This window comes from Corvus kubaryi, unplaced genomic scaffold (genome assembly GCF_017639235.1).
Source record: "Corvus kubaryi isolate FWS band 111438036 unplaced genomic scaffold, C.kubaryi_AGA036_p1.0 37397, whole genome shotgun sequence".
Classification (NCBI taxonomy): domain Eukaryota; kingdom Metazoa; phylum Chordata; class Aves; order Passeriformes; family Corvidae; genus Corvus; species Corvus kubaryi.
The window spans coordinates 21,434,654-21,440,653 of record NW_024581136.1 but is presented as its reverse complement, the minus strand read 5'-3'; the positions used below and the strand labels follow the sequence as shown (position 1 = coordinate 21,440,653).

The 6,000-nt window shown below is 46.5% G+C and overlaps 1 long non-coding RNA gene across 2 annotated transcripts in view; it reads left to right on the top strand.

The window, feature by feature from the left end:
* LOC121670902 overlaps positions 1-5,479 on the top strand; it is a 6,756-nt gene extending 1,277 nt beyond the window's left edge. Inside the window, exons 2-4 of one of the 2 annotated variants that reach the window (XR_006018324.1) lie at positions 1,023-1,089; positions 1,884-1,981; positions 4,474-5,479. This is a non-coding gene — a long non-coding RNA (uncharacterized LOC121670902). Of the gene's footprint in view, positions 1-97; positions 1,090-1,883; positions 1,982-4,473 lie in introns of those variants that run through there. The other variant, XR_006018323.1, reaches the window with a different exon arrangement.
* The last annotated feature ends 521 nt before the right edge of the window (positions 5,480-6,000 follow it).

Below are 6,000 nucleotides of genomic sequence, written 5' to 3'. Positions count from 1 at the left end.
GACGCGGGATGGAACGAGGGCGGGACGGGCTCCGACGGCGCCCTGCGCCGGGCCTCGGGGGGCGTGGGGTAGTGGCGGTCTCCCCCGCCCGCCCCCGACGGCTCCAGCCCGGCCCCCGCGCCGCCCCGCCCGCGGTTATGCAACTGCTGCGGAAACTTTGGGCACAGGACGGCCCTCGAGGCCGGGGCCGGGTGGCCGTCGGAGCCCGTCCCGCCCTCGTTCCATCCCGCGTCGCCCTTGCCGTGCCGCTGTCAGCCGGGTGGATCGGCTGGTCTCTACGCCGCCGGGACCCCGCGCGGAGCGGCTGCCCCGGTCCAGCCCCAGCTCGTGGTGCCCAGGGAACCTTTGTCTCTGCCACGCTAATAAGCTTTGCTTCGAAACCGTTGTTCAGAAAATTAATGGGTGATACTAATTTCCGGAAGCAAAATGATGCTTAAATTAGTTCAAGTACAAGTTTCATTGCATGGTTTAGTGATGCTATGGCGATGGGGAGGAATGAAGCATTCGTATTGATATGGACAGCAACCACTTCGCTGTGGTTTGGATAAGGTTTGGCCCTTTGCTGGCGAGTACAAGACCTGTGCAGAGCTGTATCATAAATCCTTCCAGCTCACTGTCCGTAGGGGCAATTTCAAGTGCAGGTGTGATGCTTCGTGGATCTCTGCTGACTGCCCATTCAGTCACTTGTCTTTGGTTTAGCCTATACTAGAAACCAGAGCTGTCATCAAAATGCATAGCTGAGGTTTTCTATAATTAATACATACAACTGTTGTTTTAATCTTGTCTCATTTTTTGGTGCACTTGGAATAACTTTTGAATGGTGATGTGACCAAAAATTGTTTAAATTCAGTAGCTGTGCCTATAAAGAATAATACTGTTCACTTTCCAACTTCAGTGTTGGTTTTTACAGAAGGACACATCCAGTGTTTTTATGACTACACAGAGATATCACACATTGGCTAAACAAACAGGACTCTATTTTAGTCACACATTTTGCTGTTTTATTTCTGCATTTTGGACAGACTCCAGGCTATGCTGATGATAAGAATACACCCTCAGTAGTCAGAATCTACACTAGAAAAGTCTTAAGTAAGTATTTTTCTCTGAACTTTATTCCTTAGTTCTTAAAAAGAAGCATGAACTTCTCTAAACTCCATTTGACTTCTCTAGTGGAGAATGTGGGCCTGACTGAACCATCTTTGTCCCTCAAATCAGTATTACATATAATATTAGTTATGCAGATTCTCAGAGTTGCAGTTTAAGCCCATACATGAACTACAGCTAGCTCTGTGAAACAGATCCTGTGCAATTCCTGATTGCTTTGCTTCAACAAATATTCCCTTTCATTTACTTTTCCTCACATTTCCTGTTCATATTTCCATTGGCTTTGCAGATCTCCTCCTTGAGGTTGGTTTTATTGTTCTTTGTTGTTGTGGGGGCTTGGGGGGCTTTGTTGTTACTGTTTTGAGGGGGTTTGGGTTTTTGGTTTTTGGTGTTTTTTGTTATTCTTCCTGACATCTGCTGTATTTCTGGTCAGGAAACCCAGTACTCCTGAGACTTGTTTATGTTTCCCTTCCCAAAGAATTTTTGTACCATTCTTCTACTGCTTCGTACTGGGTTCCTTGCTGCAACAAGCTCAAAGAGCAGTGCTAATCACAGCACCTGCTCCAGGGATATGCAGACATTACATATCTTTTTTCTTTCCTGCAATATCCTTATTTAAATCCTTTGCATATGAGATTCTGTGTGTATGTGGTCATTGCACAGATCTGAGTGATTTTTCATACAGCCTTTAAAAGGGCTTTTTTTGCCTCCAGGGCTCTGTATATTTGAGTAAAGACAAACCACACACTCTCTACCTGTTCTGTTCCATTCCTTTCCAGGTGACATGTCCATTCAAGGGAAGGCTCTGACAGTCTCATTTATGGGGCCATCTCATCTATGTTAATTAGACCACTTTCATAAGCATATCATCTTATGGGTGAGTATGTACACATCTGTCCTAAACCTAAGCCATATTTATTACAATTAGAACTGTCTTCTTGTCTCGGTTTTGAAAGACAGGTGTCTGCTAAGGAAGGCAGAAGCCCCCCCTTGAAGTGGCAGATATAACCCCTTTTCCCTCTAAGTTATTATATTTTGAAATCAAGGGCCTTTAGGCGAAGATGTGGGAAATAGGAATAACAGTTCTTTACTATATATATATATATATGTATATAACCAGTCAAACAAAACAACAACAACTATGGCAGTAACAGCAATCACAAACCCAGTCCCAGCCTTCTCGGCTGCCGGGCCCTTTCCCCTCGGGTGCAGTTCCGCTCGCAGCCGGCAGGGGCGCTGGCGGCTCCCGGTGAGCAGGGCAGGTGCGATGGTTCCCCCGCGGCTGCAGGGGGCGCTCCGGAGCGAGCTCGGGGAGCACGCGGCACCGGTGCCCCGGGATCCCGGGAAGGGATGGAACAAAGGCTTCACAAACCCCTGGGCAGCCGATCCCGGACTCTCAGGAACAGCAGGCTGGAACGGCAGGCTGGAACGGCAGGCTGGAACGGCAGGCTGGAGCGGCAGGGACGAACGCAAATCCCGGGTGGCAGACGAGATGTATCCAGATGGGAAAACCCCACGGAGGCCCAGGCAGGCAGGGGGAGCACGGCTACAGCGCAGCGAAAGCTCGAAGCAGCAGCGGGGCAGGGCAGCCACAGCCCGGTCTCCAGCAGGGCAGGGAAAGCGGCTTTTGGGGTCCCGGCGTTGTTTCCAGCAGGAAGAAAGAACGGCCAAAAAGAAAGAAGCAGCAGCTCCTTTCTCTGCAGCTTCTCTCTCCGGACGCTCAGAGCGAACTGACCCCACACCCAGGTGTAGACAAAGGAGTAGCCAGGCCCGCCCCACCCCCCTTTTTGTCTTTCTTAAGTACAGCTATTTGTCCCCTAGCAACATGCATATGGGAAAAAATTCCTTTAACAGGAAAAAAACTAAGACTAAACTGAAACCCCAACACTTCTTCAATAAGATCTATTTCAGCTGCACTTTTTACTGAATAATACAATTATCTGCTGTTGTACCACTTGGTGTAGACTAAAGCATTTTTCTCCAATAATGTGGAAGTGATTAGACCTGTAAGAATAAATTATAATAAATCTAGATCCATCACTGCTTTATGTTAAAGCTCTTCATAGATTAACATTTTTCTGAGAAAGCCTACATAGGTGAAGCTGCATATGTGACAGCTGTTATAAAATAAAACATTCAGGGTGTTACGAATAGATGTGAGGGTTTTGATAAGTCCCTGCCTTTTGCCCAGGCCTCCAGCAGCAGGCAGTAGCTTTACTGGGGAGGCCAGCACCCCGAAACCCACTCTCACTCATAAGTTCTTTAATAATGGCCAATTCGGTCTATCATAGAATGAATTATTTATTTAATAGACACAAAACTAACAGACGTAAGACTTTAAATAGACTATTTACTACACAGGACTAAAACAAAAAGAAACTACTACTAGACAAATACAGCACGGGGTTAAAGGTACCTCTTAATTTTACAGCTAACAAAGAAAAAATATAAGTTAAGATCCAGTGTTTCTTACCATCCAATTTCTGATGGAGCGCACATTGAAATCCTTTCCCTCCATTCCCAGGAAAGTAACCGTGGACTCTGCATCCAAACTCCTGGGAGAAGTCCTGCACATTTTCAGGGTGTGTGTGTAGGAGGCTTCTGCCCCTGTGATAATTTGTGTGTGCTTTTATAGTTCGTAAAACAGTGTCTCTCAGTCAGGAATATTTATTTTTCTTTTATCTCTTCCCACATCTGCTCTCCAGACTAAGATGTTTATTCTTACCTGAGAAAGTAAGGGCCTGAGCCCTTTTGGCGCCAGGGGTGAACACTTGCTGGGCCTTTGACCTGGCCTGGGTTGTCTCTTCCATATGCACCAACCATCTGTGGTAGAGAGGGGGGTGGACATGTCCTGCCACACAGGGTCCCCGGGCTAGCCTTGTTCTTTCTGAGTAACCAAGTGACCAGCACACAGTGCAGCCTGGCATGGTTCTGCCTCTGCTTTGGGTTCACTCTGTGCAAGGAGACTCCAAGCAGGCAGTAACTACAGCTGAGTGCTCCATGTACATCTTTGAATAGCCATATAGGAACAGAAAACTTGTGTTCCCTCGAACTAAATAATGGAGTACAAAGAACACAATGGAACAGTAGTAAATTTTAAAAAGCCTATCAAAAATAAAATGGGTTAAAAGTAGCAACGTTAAATTTTTTTTAGTAGCTTGTGAAAAATGCTTTGTAGTCTCCTTGTCATGTTCAAGGGTTTCTATAAAGCAAGTGCAAATTAATTAGAGAAGATACGTTAAATGTAGCTTTATATGCCATCTTTAATTTGGGAGTTTACAACAAAATCAAAAAATCCAGATCCAAGAGTGAATTCTTATTTTACCAGTATCTCTGGGTTACTGACACAGATGCCTTTTCACTCCCCAGCCTCACCTGCCCTACAGAGGCACCGGCCGCCAGTGCTGCTTGCCATGTAGTCACACTCACCAGCATGGTTTAAGTGCTAAGCCCTCAGCAGCTACCCTGGATGCTGTGAAGACAGAGAAGCAAGAACTTGAAGAGGTGTAGACCAGTTCCAACCTCACCTAAAGGCAAATCTGCCTTTCCAATAATTAAGTCTAAACCCTGCTGACGAGCAGCTGCTTTTCCAGGCTTGCTACTTCCCCCCAGAACAACCTGAAAGGTACAATTTAAAAGTAAGATGCTCGGTGTAAAGGATTTTTCTCCTTCCCTCTCTCCTTGAGTCTGTTTGTGGATCACTGCCAGAGTTTGAGCTTCTCTGTTTCACCCAGGTTCAAGGTTTACCTTTGACGATCCTCAATTGAGGTAATTTTTTGTAAAAGGAAACGAAACCATTGTTACAGCTTTTCCTTCTACAATATTGCAACACACTGCACAAAGGAACATGCAGGCTCTGTAGTGACATTCTGTATCCTCAACATCTGCTTTCAACTGACCATTTTACTCAGAATCCCCAAGGAAAACCCTCCCCCTTCTGTTAGCACATGCTTCAGGATATGATCCATGTGTAGACTGCCAGCACTTACCATGATGCCAATCAGCTCTATAGCAGTTGGATTTTTTAAAACATTTAAGAGAAAATGGTAAATATGTTCAGATTCATCAGGCAGTAGTGACACAAAAAGTTTCTAGGATTTGTATCTAGAACTCCTATTTTGCTGCCCTGAGTTCCAGACTCAGGCTGTAGTGAGCAGAGATGGAATGAGAGATTGTATTGAGAATGAGAATGAGAGATGTATTGGCTCTTCTTGTGTTTCATCTGAAAACAGAGGTCAATTACATAAAAAACACTAATCAAAAATCCCAAGTAGTAACATTTGATCACATTTTATTACCATGTACTATATATGAAGATGTTTCTGTGAAAAAGGTCACCATGTATAGATGGTTGTGTTGGTTTTGCACACTCTGGTTTTTGGTAGTGGGAAGCCACAGAGGTGGCTTCTGTGCGAAGCTGCTAGAAGCTTCCACCATGTCCAGCAGAGCCAATCTGATGGCTCTGAAGATGGACACGGCACTGGCCAAGGCTGGGCCAGTTAGAGATAATTGTAATGCCTCTGTGGTAACAGATTTAAGAAGAACGTCAAAACAAAGAGTGGCTCAGATTTTTCTAGCCAGAGGAGGAGGTGAGAACATGTGAGGGAAACAACATGGAGATGCCAAGGGCAGTGGAGAAGGAGGGGGAGGGGGTGCTCCAGGAGCCAGAGCCGAGATTCCTCTGCAGGCCATGGTGAGACCATGGTGGAGCAGCTGTGCCCCTGCAGCCCCTGGGGATCCCTGGGGGATGCAGAGATCCACCCGCAGCCCCTGGGGATCCCCGGGGGATGCAGAGGTCCACCCGCAGCCCGTGGGGAGGTGCCCGTGCTGGAGCAGGTGGATGCCTGGAGGAGGCTATGATCCAGTGGGAGACCCAGTGGAGAGAGAGGGCCCTGC